Genomic DNA, 16,323 nt, shown 5'->3' with positions numbered 1-16,323 from the left:
TTACGAGGTGCGTAGGTGTCGTTCAAGCGAGGATATATCCTACTGGCAGGATAAAGATCCTAACTAAGCCTAGACCTCGTCTTCAAAGATTCCTCAACCCACTTCTACTGATCAGTATAGTGGAGGTAAGGGTCGAATCCCACAGAGATGGTGCGTTTAAACTACTGCGGTGATGTTTTGGAGGGTTGGTTAGCTACCACGCTCGGGTTGAGTTTCTACCTAGGCGAGTAATTAAAGGGTGGCGTCCTACTGACTAGGATGGGGGAGCAGATCATGGAATGCAACTGTGTACGTGGAAATGAGGGGACATGGTGTAACAGAAATTGTTTGGAAAGGACGGTATTTCTATTTTTGGCTAAACAGAATATTCAGAGTGTAGTGGAGGTAGTGGTGACTAGGCTGACAGATCTGCAGGTACAACCAGAGGTGAAGGACAAAAGAAAGCAAAAGTAAATAAAAGTAAGGTGGTCCCCAATCTGGATGTAGACATCGTCTTCTCCAACAACACAACTTAAACTCAGATAACAATTCCAGATCCAACCCGGCAAACGCAGATTAACAACTCGCGAACACAGATCTAAAACTAAGAAATCAAATCTGAAATCAAACGCTGAAACTGGACTTCTGCATGCTGGTCAACATGAAAGATCGATTCAGAAAATAAAACGAATCCTTGCATGCAACGATCTACTTCCAGATCAAATAGTACATGTTTACCTATCCTAAAGAAATTTGTTACGTAACAGAATTTAGAGATTTAGCACTTAAAACACCGAGAAATCTTAGATCTAAGCTAACTAGACAAGGAAAGAAAAGAACATTACAATGAACGAAACGGAAATCAACTTCATAGCATTAACACGTTCGGATATCCAAAGCAAGCATTTCAAAACAACAAAATCCCAAAATGTAACAGAAATCCAACGTAAAGACGGAGAACTAATTAAACTACGAAAGCAATTTAAAGATTGTTTGCCACTCCGGGCGATAAAATCTCTGACTGGAACTACGATCTAGCTAACTGGAACGGACGATGACTGGAACTCGGGAACATTCTGAACGTCAGGTGATCATGGCTCGGCGAGGCAAGAAGTGGACACGGCTGAAAGACTGAAATTACCGAGAGAACTCTCTACCTAAGGATGATGGTGAATTTCTCCCTTCTCTCTCCAACTTGGCTACCTTTTATAGGGAGGCTACCCTTGATTTTAGGGTAAATCCTTGCTGCAATTTGACTTCTTTGCCCTTAATTGTGGGTAATCCGTCCCAGCTATCCGTCTTCTTCATCTCAAGCCGTTTTAGCACGTATACGGATCAGTATGAGACCATGCTGGCGCTTTTTCTACCCGAACACTCCGGAACTTCCCTACTGGCCAGAACACTTATCCTGCACACTTTGAGCAACTGCTTTGCAAATATAATCATTTAAACCTGTCATACTGACCAGTAACCGAGGCCTAGAATTCGACTTATCAATTGTATTCTTCGACGACATACTGGTCTAGAGCCCAAATCTGGAGGAGCATTGTGAGCACTTGTCCGCGGTTTTGAGGGTTCTACGGGACAACAGTTTCTTCGTCAAGTTATCCAAATGCTCATTCTGTAGCTCCACCGTGGAGTATTTGGGGCACTTGATCAGCAACGGCTCCCTTATGGCCGACCCCAGCAAGATTCGAGCGATGATGGCTTGGCCAAAACCGAAGAATGTTAGACAACTCCGCGGGTTTTTGGGCCTAACCGGCTATTACCGTCGCTTCATAGCAGGATACACACTAATTGCGTCGCCCTTGACGGATTTGTTAAAAAAGGACGCGTTTATGTGGACCCCGGAGATGGATTCTAGCTTCTTGGATCTTAAAGGGGCCATGACCACTGCCCCAGTACTGCGTCTACCGGATTTTGAAAAGACTTTCTACGTCGAGACGGATGCCTCTGACACAGGCATTGGCGCAGTATTACTCCAAGAGAATCACCCGATTGCATTTTTTAGCAAGAAGCTTGGCCCTCGTCGCCGGGTCGCGTCGACTTATCACAAAGAGTTATACGCAATCGTCGAGGCAGTGCAAAAATGGCGTCAGTATCTACTTGGGAGAGAGTTCGTCATTAGGAGTGATCAGAAGAGTTTGAAAGAATTGCTCCAACAAATAGTGCAGACGCCGGAACAACATCTGTACGTACGGAAACTTATGGGTTATAAGTTCGTTATCGAGTATAAGAAGGGGATCACGAACCGGGCAGCGGACGCGCTCTCACGGCGTGAGGAAGATGAACCGTCCGATGCCCATGAGGGAACGCCACCGGCGACCCCGACGACCGACGGGGGACCCGACGCCGAGACCAGCGCACTGCTGGCTGCCGCGGCACACCCTATTCCGCAACTCCTAGATTTGCTCCGTCGAGAAACCGCATCATCTCCAGAAATGCGCGAAATCACAGCCAAAATAAAGGAGGGGCGGTCGGCCCCACATTTATCCTTGGTGGACGGACTGGTTTACTATAACCGCCGCATATTTGTGAGCTCGCGCTCTTCAGCCCGGACGCCTATATTGACCGAATATCACAGCTCGCAGTCAGCAGGTCACCCCGGGTTCGAGCGCACGTGGCGCCGCGTGACGGCGGATTTTTACTGGCCGAACATGAAGAAAGATTTAAAACGTTTTGTGGAATCATGCATCGTGTGCCAAACAACGAAATACTCTACCCAGAAGCCGGCCGGGTTACTGCAGCCGCTACCAATTCCGACACAAGTTTGGGAGGACGTGTCCATGGACTTTATAATAGGCTTGCCTCAATCCCGTGGCTACACGGTGATCATGGTGGTCGTAGACCGTTTGTCTAAATATGCGCATTTTTCCCCATTACCCACAAGGTTTGATGCGTTATAGGTGGCCCATCTATTTATCAATACGGTTGTTCGCCACCACGGCTTTCCAAAAACGTTGGTATCCGACAGGGACTCGGTTTTCTTAAACCAGTGTTGGAAGGATTTGATGCGCCTCAGTGGCACAAAATTAAATTTTTCGACAGCTTATCACCCGCAATCGGACGGCCAAATGGAGGTTCGGAACAGGGGATTGGAACAGTACCTACGGGCGTTCACCGCCGATCGCCCATCCAAATGGGCAAATTTTCTTCCATGGGCAGAACTAGCCTTGAATTGCTTCCATCATTCAGGATTAGGCATGTCTCCTTATAAGGCTCTCTATGGCCGAGAGCCCCCGAGCCTGATCTTTTCGGCCCCCTCAAGAGCGACGCCTCCGACAGCAGCAGAAGTAATCCGTCAACGGGGGGAGTTATTGGTGGAGTTGCGTCGGAATTTGGAGCGCGCCCAGCAACGAATGCGCGAGTCGGCCAACAAACACCGTCGAAATTTGGAGTTTGAGTCGGGCGACTTGGTCTTATTGAAGCTCCAGCCGTATCGGCAACATTCGGTGGCGCGCCCTCAGTCTGTCAAGCTGGCACGACGATACTATGGGCCGTTTGAGGTGTTAGAGCGTATTGGCCAGGTCGCGTATCGGTTACGCTTGCCCGAGGGGAGTAGGATTCACAACGTCTTCCATGTGAGCCTCCTTCGCAAGTTCGTGGCAGGCGGCGACTCTGACGTGGGCATGGAGCTGCCGTCGGAGTTCTTTGGAGACCGGCCGGTTGTTTATCCGGTAAGGGTATTGGATAGGCGCGTGTTGTGGCACGAGGATAGACCTATGGAACATGTGTTAGTACGTTGGTCCGATGGCACCGCGTCGCCATCCTGGGAACCGCTCGAGTTAGTGCAACGCAGATTCCCTAACGTACTTCTTGAGGACAAGGAGGTTGCTATGGAGGGGGGGGGTTGATACGGACCCTGCACTAGAGCCCCAAGCACCGGATGAAGAGACAACACGGGAGGCGGAGGCGCCGGTGGAGAGGAACGTGCCTCCGTCAATCGCGACGACCAAGGGACGGAAGAACCGACGGCCACCAGACTTGTTCGGAGACTACGTCCCAAAGTAGCGTCATTTTTATTTTATTTCCTTTTATTTATTTCTTATTTTTGGTAATTAGTTTATTTTTGTTAATTATTTATTTCGGGTTTTCTTTGTTGGTTCTTTCCCGAGATACGTTAGGATTAGGAGTCGAACCAACCCTAGGGTCCTTAGTCTATAAATAGGGCTATGTTCATTAATTCAATTATCAATACAAACTTAAGCTATTTGCCCACAAAAGTCTCGTGCATATTATCCAGCCTAGCTCGCCGCTGCCCGACGGAGGAACCGCGCACAGCCGCCGCTGGAAGAAGCCGCCGATCCTGCTGCAGGACGCCGGAAGAAGTACCGCTCGTCGAGCCAATTCAGCCGTCGATCGGGTTTAGGGACGTGAGACCCTTATCAGTGATGGTACCCAAATAATAATTACGCATTTAGGTTAACAAGTTTTGAAATATTGGGCATTGAGTCTTGACTCCAAAAATGTCTTTAATACTCTCTGATCTAAAGTTGTTATTCGAATTTCAAGCGTATGCAATTATCATTAACAAAAGTAAAAATCGATCGCTTACTCATGTTGGATTATTTTTAAAATATTTATCTTTTAAAAAACAACTAAATGTCTATGTACCATGAATCAAGAGTCATAAAAATTTGAAAATTTTAGTTTGTAGTAATAATATTGATAGCACTTGTGACTTTAGTGTTAATGTTGTTCATACGGAAAATTTTCAAAACTTATGAACTATTGTTTCTTTGAGAAGTTATTCATATTTATGTATATTTTTTCTTTTATTTTTCCACTTATGAACTTTTGTTTAGCTGAATATTATAAGTTGTGAACTAATTAATTTGTATTGATTGTATTTTAGTATGCCATTGGAGTATAATTCCTCTGTTTGTATTAGATATTTTAAAGTGTTTTAATCATTTTTTTAAATTTACACTTAATTAATTGAAATATTTTTTATATATCTAATAAAACGTTACTGTACATTTCTTATTTTAAATTTATGCAATAATATTGGTACTTATTTTCATTAACTTATTATAAACGTGTAATTATGACGTGAAAATTGTATGGCGTGCACAGCAAATCACTAGTTTTATTATAAAAGATAAAAATAAATTAAAGTAAACATCCGGATCCGGACCATCAATTTGCCGAACTCCATAGCTACACCTACATTGACACACAGGTCTCTCACTCGCTCCACTCTCACAGTCTCACTCGAAAACAAAAAACCTCTGAATCTCTCTTCCACTCTCTCTATCACATGCACACGAACTCACGAAACGGGATACTGAAAAGCGACGAGTTTGATTATGGCTGAAGCCGACGGAGGAGGGGACGCGAAAGCACCGTTAAGCTCTTCCATCCCTTCCGGAAAGGACACCGTCTGGTTTGATGTCTCGTCTTTCCTACATCGCGCCTGCCACGGTCCGTTCCTCTCCATATCTTTTTCTCAATTGCGATCACTATATTTTTTTAATTATATATTGGACTGAGAGGGTTGCCCCAGCCTTACTCCGTTTAATACATTCGCTGATTTCTTAATGTATGTGGTTAATTCTTTTCAATTGCTGTATGGATTCCCGTTTTCCGGTGTAAACGATGTATTTTCTTAGGGAATATTTCTAAGTATGTATGTTTTTCCGATGCAATGCAGCAAAACTAAGCTGGAGTTTCCATATAAGTAGAAGCTGGTGCGATTTGATTTGAAATAGAATTAACTTGGAGACATATTTTTAGTTTCTTATGTAACTCTGTTCTGCACCTTCTTCTTTTACCCCTTCCATCCCCTACTTTGGTGTGATTGATTTAATTTTCTACTTTTATGCGCTCGCTCAATTCCACCCCCACACCCTAGAAAAATTAATAAGAACCGCAGCATCTTAATGATTCTTTTCTTGTAATTTGTTTTACAGATCTTCGAAATGATGAACTCATCAATGGGGAGAATTTCAATCTGTTTGCTGCCATGTCAGCGTTAGAGGTAATACTGCTCTTCTTTTGAAAGACATATGTAATTACTCCTAAGGTATATAGCAAGTACGATAAGGTAGAGCTCAAGTGATTCAGGAAAAAAAATCAGAAATATCAGCAATGGATGTCAATTTTATTTGGTGAGAAGAGCATGTTAATGCAGCATATTTTCAGGAAAAAGAATGTTTTTATCATATTATTATATTCACAATGAATAAAAAAAGGTGATATTTCTTTTCTCATTTCATTAGAAGTTATGACAATATTGTTTTTAGAAAGCGAATTTACAATTATCATGTGACATGAGGCTAGAGAGTGTATCCTGAACACACTCCTATTGATTGGTTGAGGCATGAGGTTTTCTAAATGTTATTTTGCCACTTTTAGATGATTGATGCTCTATAAAACTTTGGTTGTGAGCTGTATCCAGCTATCCTTGTGCCTCATTTAAACTTCAGGTATAGATATGTTGGCAGTGTTTGTCTAAAGTTAACATTTACTCCTACTAATTGTGATTGATGAAACATTTGGTTTGATAATAATCCCGAACCATGAAACCCTTCATCTTTTAAATATGGCTAGCACGGAACAGTGAATAGTGGTCTAAAGTGCTGTATCATCAGTCATCACTAACTAATCAGACCCATTTACATAAATTTGGAAATATTCAGATTTCTTCCATCTCCTTGTTTTTGATAATTGAATGAAATGCTTACCATTTCTTTATGAATTGCATCATAAGTTGAGAAATATAAGGAAATCCACACACGAGGACTATTCAAAGGAACTTTGGAGGATTGAATAGGTACATAAGATTTACTCATGGCTACTGCCCTAAGTCGTTTCAATTTGGGAGACATTCAAAAAAATGTGAATAAAAATTATGTTATCATGTCAAAACTGGTTAGAGAGGCACATTAACTTTAGTTATTTTCTTTGCTAATGGTAATTTGGTAATTTCATCTTGCTTCATCTGTTTTTCCTATCCTCAAAATTTGAATTACATTACTTCTAAATATGCTGGGTTCAAACTTCAATGTAGCACTAGCTTGCTATAAACTTATAGCAGTGTAATTTAGTTTATTCCGGTCTTCTTTATTTTGTGATTCCTTATCTTATACTCTTCTAATAGAGAAAAAAAGTACCAATAGATTATTAGCACATCTTCTTGTCATTGGTATGCAAGAGCAAGACTACTTGTTCGCCATAATTATAAAGGACATTTTTTTCCTTTCATGTTAAACAGCATGACACATGTAATTTAGCACGATCATAATAATCTCTGTAATAGGCTGTAGTTCCTACTCTATTGTGTTATGTTTTATTCATAAAATTTCTCTCTTTTTTAGATAATGGACCCAAAGATGGATTCAGGCATTGTATCGACCTATTATTCTGTTGATGAAGCCATTGAGAATGGTGCTGCTCCTATTCCACTGAGCTTTGATAGAACAAGTGATGTTAAACGTGTTATTGATATAATGGACCATTTTCTTGCTTGTGAGGTATTGTTGCACATCTTCCAGGAGAATCAGTAATTCAGTAGCCATTTTAGATAGCAGTCTATAAATAATTACGATTATACCCCTCTTACTTTATTTTCTATTGATGCAGGCAACATGGCATAAAGGAGGTTCGTTAGCGCAAACAGTGTTTTCTTGCACCTACCTCTTGAGGCCTGAGAGAACATCATCTCATGCCCTGCTGCATTCTTTCTGCAGAGTTATACGTGCTACTTGCAGTGCTCTTGTTTCAGCTGTTTCAGAGGCATGCACAAATGAAGTAAAGTACTTCAACGAATCTTTGCTCATTATTTTCTAATGATACTCCTAGTACTTCAAAATTTTAGCTATTGTTTCATAAGTACATAAATGAATCTTCAGCTCTTTTCCTCATGGAGATAAAATTGTCAGAAGTATCTCGCTACCTCATTAGCCAAAAAAAGAGTAAAGTTGTATCGGGATTGGGGGTAATTGTTTCAGCTGAAGGGCTTTTGAGGGTCAAGAGGAATACCTAGAGAAGGTATGGTATAGGGCTAGGTTTTGACTAGCTTGGTAGATGTCACTCAAGCCTATTTTGTATCAGATTTAGAGGTGTTCTATCATCTAAATTGGATGATATTTTATTTTAATGGATGACTCGTACCTTTTGCTGCCTTTATTCTCAGTAATAAAAATTCTTTGTTTCTAATTTTAATTTTTAGAAGCTAATACATTTAGCCCTTTTTGTGGCATCTTCTTCTCTCATGTTATAAACTACCCAATAGGAAGAGAAGCAAGATATTGGTACTGGAACATTATTTTGTGTGTGTCTATGCATCATTCCTTTAGTCTAAATTGCAGCCCTTTCTGTTTTTTTATGGGCATCATGCTCTGGTCTCCAATTTTTCACCTTCTGGATGGGTTGAAGATATGGTATTATCAGTCCTTGCTTCTTGTTTTCAGCAGTGTTTGTGGCCTGGTTATCAGTCCTTGTATTATTTTCCATCTTAAGAGTATTAGACTTTCTGTGTCTATATTTTTAATTCTGTCCAATAACAAAGTACGGTTGTACAGGAAGAAGATATTTTCACCATGGCTTATGGTCTACCGTTAAAGGTCAATGGAGATGAAAAATGTTTATCAATTATACATGCAGTGGGTGCAACACTTTGTCGACAACTGAAGGCATGTAAAGCACCAGTGTAAAAAAAAACAGTTCCCGAAGGTATGGACCTCACATTTCTTAGTAATTTTCAAGAACTATCAGAGAATTACTAGACTTCCAGTATGGTTTTCTACTGGCTTCTCAGTTTCCTGGAAATAATTGTATATATGTGAATTGGCACACTGAGCTACTTTTGGCATAAGAAACATATACAAGAATCAGAATTATAATACTCCCTCCGTCCCATAGAAATAGGCCATTTAGGGTTGACAATAGGCCATTTAGGGTTGACACGGCTTTTAATGCATAATTGGTAAAGAGAGAAGGGCAAAAAGTAAATGAAATTGTGTAGTGGATGGTGGGACCCATAAATGATAAAGTAAAAGAGAAGGAGAAAAAAGGTTGCCATAAATGGAAATGGACTATTTCTATGGGACATATGAAAAAGGAAATATGGCCTGTTTCTGTGGGGCGGAGGGAGTAGTATATGGTTATGAAATAATTTAACCAAACTACTATATCTAAGTTTCATGGTAAATTTGGTTGCTTTGTGCAGATGTAGAGCCCCTGCAAACTCATCTCGATCTTGAAGAAGGCTTTTGCGAAGCTGTTTTGTGCCGCATACGTTTTCGTAAGGTCTTATCTTGTATTATCTTAATTATCAAGTCCATAGTATTTCCTTATTGTGAATGTGAGATGCATTTAGATGCTTTTGAATTTATTGCACATTTGCACTAGAATGCTTCATCAAGTGCCCCATGATGGATTTAGGTGCTAGCCATACCAGTTTAGTGGCTGGCTCCTGGGGAAGAATGGCCACATGCACATGCCTGTCACGCCCCCAATGCTCTTTATAAGTTACCACATAAACTTGTTTTCCTACCATTAGCCTTTCTTCCATGCCATCAGTATGTTGCCACATTGAAACATGTGGTAAGATGTTCTTTTGTCCTGAATTCTTTGCTTTTGTCATATATGTTTTTCAAGTATTGGATTTGTTGTCCTTTTGTCTCATCTGAAACTATTGCTCTTTCCTTTCCTAATATGACTTATTTTGAATGTGACCATTTTCCTCTCTTGAATAACATTTACAGATTCTTTCGTGTGTTCAGCACTTTTACCTTGTACTGACATGCTTGAGGAAACCCCAAGGAAGAGGCTTGGAGTTAGCAAAGAAACATATTATTTCCTGCTTATCTGAGCTAGATTCCATGCTTAAAACTGAGGAATTCCTGAGAGACAACTCTGCATGTGGAACTGTCGAGAATGAAGATGAGAAAACCACTGCCTCAGGTTCTCAACCAGTTGGTTTCGATTCTACATTAAACAGCAGGTCAGCATCCCCAACTCCACCCCGTGCAATTAAACTACTAAGCTGGAAAAAGGTTAGTTTCTGTTGCTGTTATTTAACCTTTTAATCATCCATTCCAGACATAGAAATAACTTTGATATCTTTTTCACTTCTGTTTCTGTCAGGCAGTTGATTATTTCAGGAAGCTTCTGCATGATCTAGATGTTATATGTTCCTACTCGTTGGATCCTGTTTTTGAAGGTGCCCTGCGCTTTGTGGTTGATGTGCAGAAGTTTCAACCAGATTTGGTAGCTCGAGCTCATATGCAGGTTCGAATCTGGCACTTCTCTTCTTTGTAATTTTGTTTAAATATTGATATTTTGATCCCAATATCTAAAATGTACCACTCCGAAAGAATAATAAAAATAATCATTAATTTATTGAGAGGGTGTTTTACTAGATAAGGTACTAAATAAAAAATGTCCAAGGCTTGTTCTTACTGACAAAGATGGTTAAGGGAACATATATTGTGCAGCATTAATGCCAAGTATTGCGTGGGTTCCATAAGTGCTTGTAAGTAAGACCGAGAGTCCAGCATAAAGGAAGACTAGGATCTTGACGGCACAAGATAAGCAAGTCTACAATCAGAATGTTTTATCAGATGACTGCCTGCTAAACTTATGGCACAGTTTGTGGAGCAACACCGAAGATATTTGATAAAATGAATACTTGATAAATATGTGATACATGGGGTGGTGGAAAGTGCATAGTATGGCTGAAAATTGTTATCTAAAGTAATGCCTGTCACCCAAACTCTTTCAGTAAAGCCAAGCTCACTCTCTCTCTCTCTCTCTCTCTCTCTCTCTCTCTCATGTCACTTTCTGCAAATATCTTGTTTAGAACTGTTCTGGAGTTCTGGAAATGGAAACCTTTCAGGTTCTGCACTTTTTGCCTGCCTGTTATGTGGAATGCAAGCTCCAAATACTCCCTCTGTGGCTCTGTCCCACTTTAAGTGAAGCATTTCCTATTCGGAATTTATGCAGTTGTGCTTTGTGAGTTGAGTGGAGAGAGAATAAAGTAGAGATAATGATGTTTCCATTTTAGGAAATGTGTCAATTAGAGTGGGACATCTAAAAAAGGAAAATGTGTCTTATAGTATGTTTTTGCTCTCTCTTATTTGGACTACCCATCCGAAATCCCCCAGAATCTACGTGACCTGAAAGTTATCTAGAATCCTACTTAGGGTCATTAGTTTTTACATGGAGCACAATTGCATGGTGATCTTGAAACAGGCCTTTGGAACATTTTTTGATGGATTCATGTCAGTGGAGATGATAATGATCAGATGATCTCATGGAAAAAAACAAGAGAATGTTGGTCAAATTAATACATACTATTAGTAAGTGGTTCCTGATGGTTGGTTACACTGTTTCAGGTATATGCATCGACATTGTTTTGTCGCCTTTCAACTGTGGCTTTTTTATAGTCCTTCTGGAACAATTCATAGATTGCTGTAACTGAAACATGGAGAAAGGCTTTAAAAATGTGACCTAAGATTTCCTGTAATTGCTTATTCAATTGTGTGCGCTCCTTAATGAATCATCTTTGTAATAAAGGATGGGGGGTTGCGAGGTTCAGTGTACTTTTACAGAATGAGGCTAAATTTGTTGGAACACATTCGTACTCAGACGTTGGAGTCTTTAGGTGAAGAAAATTGTCTTGAAACCAATCTACGAATTTGCAGGTTATGACAGACCCCTGCTGTCTGACTTAACACTACTAAGTGAGCCAAGCTACAATTTAGTCAGTGTCCCAGGTTTAATTGGGGTGGTGGTCATTGCCTCCCATCCTTTTCAACCTTGGTCCATAAAAGTAAATTTATTGGTCAAGGATTTGTATAGAAATATACTGAGCATACTCAGCCAACACAAAAAGTGGCCAACTCTGTACAATGATGCAAATGGACAACTTAGAATGTCCCTAAGAAACAAAAACAATGAAATAAAGCAAAAGTGCCTTAACTAACCAAGTGAGAATGTGAGATTCGTCTCTTAAAATGTCCCTAAGCAACAAAAGTCAATGGATTAAGCAAAGGTGCCTCAATTGAACACGAATGCTTTCAAATGTTCACGATGCCTATGTGGATGCAAATTGATTATGTTTGTACTATGTGGAAGAGGATTTTAATTTAAAATACTTATGTTTGGGTTTATGAATTGGTTCCTTTTTATGCTCTTGTTAGACAATATATAATCTTCTTATAAAGAGAGATCTGTTTTACTTATATGTGGTGGATTCATGATCCTGCCATTCTATTGAGACTTATTTCTAAATAATGATTTATGCCTTATATTTCATTTTCTTATTGAATCCCATTTTTTAATAGTGAACTTTAATGTGTTTCGGCCCCTTTGTTTTTCATTCATGCATGATATATGTTTAGTCTTCAATAAGATTGTCCTTCCTCAATTCTACTGATTATTGATTAAAGTCGTATGCCACTATGCCTTATGCAATGTTTTCTAACGCGGATAGCTAATGCTGGTACAAGATGGGAAGCTTTATGGACGTGAATCTTTATTTGCTGTCATGGGCAAGGCTGCCCTATTACCTGAAGGCGCAAAGAATCATGATATCCAGAAGAATGAGAGTGTTCAACAACTAGGGCAGGTAGAGTGCAACTTGTCTTCCTGATAAAGCTTTCCCGTGTATTAAAAAATACTGCTACAATCTGAAGTTTAGATTGTATTTTAGGAATTTCTATTACATAACCAAGCTTCAAAAAGTGTTGTATGGGCTTTTAAAAATACCTCCCCCCAAACACTGTTAGTATCTAAACTTTAGCTGAAAGCATACCTTGTCGATGCAGTTACTTATCACTTTGTTCCTTCCCATATTGGCATAATATGGGCTTTTATAAATATCTTTCTCCTCAACCTTGTTAGCCTCTAATATTTAATGAAAGCATACCTTGTTGATGCAGTTACTTATCACTTTGTTCCGAGTCCTATGTACAAACACTGCATGGCAGAGGCGTAAACTAGGGAAGATCTTACAGGATTGGCGAATAATATGTGTACAGGTTCGCTAATATTCACAATAAAACTATAGATCAGAATGTATTGGTTCCATGAACCTGCTGTTTTTTTTCCTTGTATTGTTTTTGTTTCCATGTTCCATTGTGAATCTTACCTTTGGTTTATAACTCCTAGACTTGCAGGTTGTAGCTAAGTTATGGTATTCCAGAAATGAAAGCATTTTATCCGAAGTTTTGGTTTATTTAGTTTGAAGTGGTTAGTGCCAAGAAGAGATAGACATTTCTTTCCGAGAGTGGGTTAGGTGGAATAGGTGTATCGGAAGTTCAGAAGTGATTAGATGCAGGTGTGATAAAGAAGTTGACATTGATTGTTGTTGAAATTATCCAAATCCTGGGGTGTCCAACCTGAACTAAATCGCATTCTCTATCATCTTGATGTATAATTCAATAAATAGTAATGTCGGCCCCTCTTTAATGTATTTGGTTGATGACTAGAGTTAATGCTGCTTCTGTCTTCACAGCTTTATCTGATTGATTACCTATAATTGTGGCTGATTAATATTTTGTTTGCATTCTTCTCAAATAGCTTGAGTTGGCTTTTAGAAAGGAGTTTGGGGAGACTGCAAGCACTTTAGTTGAACAGGTCAATATCTGCATATTTGTGATCATCATGTCGCATGTTATTTTCTGCACCAGTGCATGCCCGTTCTTTGTTGTCGTTTGGCAAGCTTTTTAAGAGTCAACTTGCATGTCCTTGAATCTTTTATTCCCTTCTTGCAGGACTTGTTGTTAAAGGTCTGCAAACATATCCTCATTTGGGTAGAGGAGCAAACATATTGGATAGCTTTACGTTTCCTTATGCTTGGCTTTGAATTAGAGCTATATTCAACTGATGAATATTGCATGGTATATTGGTACATTTATATCATCTTGATCAAGCTAGCTGAGAAAACTCATCTCAAAATAATGCTGAGCAATGATTCTAGTGAGTAAATCCAAAGATTATCTTCTTTTCATGTCACATCATAATGTCAAATATTCACTTTTCGTATGAGCTTTATCAACTCTTTTGCTTCATGAGCAGGTCGACGAAAATCAAAAAAGAAGAAAGATTTTGTAAAGGATGTTGGCAAAGACTATCAAGTTCCACCTGTGGTCCTGTTCTTTCAGTGCTACATACATGTTTCACAAGGTCTTATGATGGTAATTATCCTCTTGTAGTATGTCTTATATGTTATCTCAACACAGTTAATTAGATCAACTAAATCTTTATATGCCTGATTATGTTAGACATCTATTAGAGTGAGTATGGTGTATGGATTTGAGACTGAGTAACAGTGGTCGGTTCAAACAGATGATTGCTTAGATGCTGTTATTATCAACTGTATATATATAGATTGACGCTAATCTTTAATTATTTACAGGGAGTTATGGTCCGCTTGTGTATTCATCAGTGGACTCTATGTTCTTTAACTTTAAAATATAGATTAATATTTGCTTCAATTAGAACCTGCTCTAAATGGCAATGCTATGTACCAGAGAACTTGGGTGTAGGAAACCTCAATCTTATCACTAGGGCGTGGTAGTCCAAGTTGAATGACTTATCTTTTACAAAAATGATCATTAATTGCACACTAACTGTTCTGATTCTTATTCAACAGATACTTGCTTCCTTACGGAATGAAAACAATATCTTCTTGTGTCAGGGTCCTTTCAACACTGAGCAGGAGGTATCTATATTATACTTGTTCCATTGTTTGTGCTTGAGTTCTTTAGTTGGAAAACAGTCCTTTCATCCCAAGTTTCTAAAGTCGTAGGGTTGTCTCACGTTACATGAGTCATTTCCTTTTATGGCAAAAAATAACACATTTAATCTCTTAGTCTTACTTTATTATCTCCTACTTTATTCTCTCTCTTCTCTCTCCTACGTTAGTCCCTCTCCACTTAATCATTAACAACCCGTGTCCAAAAGTAACAACTCACCTGTGGGATGGTGGGAGTAAATACTATACCCATAAATCGCTAACTTAAAACTTTCCAAAATTCATACCTTCTGAATCTTTGTATTTTTCGCAACTACATATCATTGTATGAGTCTTTCTTGGAAGAACCTCATCTTCCACTACCCTCAACTCCTTAGTTTCGAGATTAAATGGCATGCATAAGAGGGTTGTGTCAACATCAACAACATTCCACAATTTACTTTAGTCCATTTTTATATTTTTTTTATACTTGTACATTAACAGTTGCAAACAATGATGGTTCCTTGATGTTCACAAAATTTTCAGAGATTTGTCCAGCACTTTGAGCTGCTGCAGAAGGCTTCCCTTCCTGATCATGCATCCTTCTTTTCCTTCACTGAGACTCTAGCTAATACTCATTTTTCGGTAAGTATTGTCATTGGTCATTGTATACATCCTCAAACTATCCTCTTCCACAAATTTTGACCCTTCCCAGACTCTATCCATGCATAATTGCTTCAAAGACGCACAAAAGATTGCGAAGGAGCTGCGCGGTAGTTTTGCAAATGATCCAGACAGATTGGGGGAGCTTCGCCAGATAGAGCAGGTAGCAGAACATAACCATGTTGCTCTAAACCTTCTCCGCCGGTTAGGAAGCCTTGAACCGTCGCTCAAAATTTCCTTCGATTTGATTCACCATCCACATCTTGCCACTGCTTCTGTGAAGAGGTCTTGATGACCTCAAAATTTTGATTTTAATCACTCCCCACCTTTTGAGTCATTGAACTTTGTTTCCTTTGGCATTAGTTTTTCTCATTTCACCATTGATTTTTCTGACCTTCACCCTGAAAGTGGAAAATATGAATTGTATTATTATTAGAAGTTAGAGATTATTTAACGAATACACAGCAATTATAGTCCAGAAGCTTCTATTGCTAGCAATTTTGTGATATTGGATTTGGCTCCTACTCGTCACTATTTTCCTAAACAAAGATAATTTAATAATGAAAAAACATATATATGTGTTTGACCTTTTTGTTCGTAATGATGAAAGCTTTTACATTCAATATAAATTAATGATGCCATGTTAGGTGAAATTTGCTCCTTTTGGTCCGCTCTAGTGTGAGATAGAAAATAATCACAGATTGATCAAGAAGACGTTGACCAACTGATCAAGACAACTCGTAGACAATCCACTTGTTGTCGGGTGCACTATCAAGAACTGAGAGTTGCTTTCAAGACCTTAATCCACAATACTATGAACTAATAAAGGGAAGGAAGGGTCGAATCCCACATGGATGAAGTGTTTTCACATTTATTGTTGACATTTGGGAGATGCCTGCTGCCAAGTTTTAAAAGTGGGTTAAGTTTAATCTACTGGAATGAACGACTCGAACTGACCAACCTACTGTTAGCTCCTAACTGACCAACCTAAAGAT

General features: G+C 39.3%; 1 pseudogene; it reads left to right on the top strand.

Annotated features, from left to right (window-relative positions):
* Positions 1–5,122: 5,122 nt before the first annotated feature.
* On the top strand, positions 5,123–15,836 carry LOC121804816 (annotated as a pseudogene).
* Positions 15,837–16,323: the final 487 nt, after the last annotated feature.

Source organism: Salvia splendens, chromosome 5 (assembly GCF_004379255.2).
Source record: "Salvia splendens isolate huo1 chromosome 5, SspV2, whole genome shotgun sequence".
Classification (NCBI taxonomy): domain Eukaryota; kingdom Viridiplantae; phylum Streptophyta; class Magnoliopsida; order Lamiales; family Lamiaceae; genus Salvia; species Salvia splendens.
This window is presented reverse-complemented; position numbering and strand designations above follow the sequence as displayed.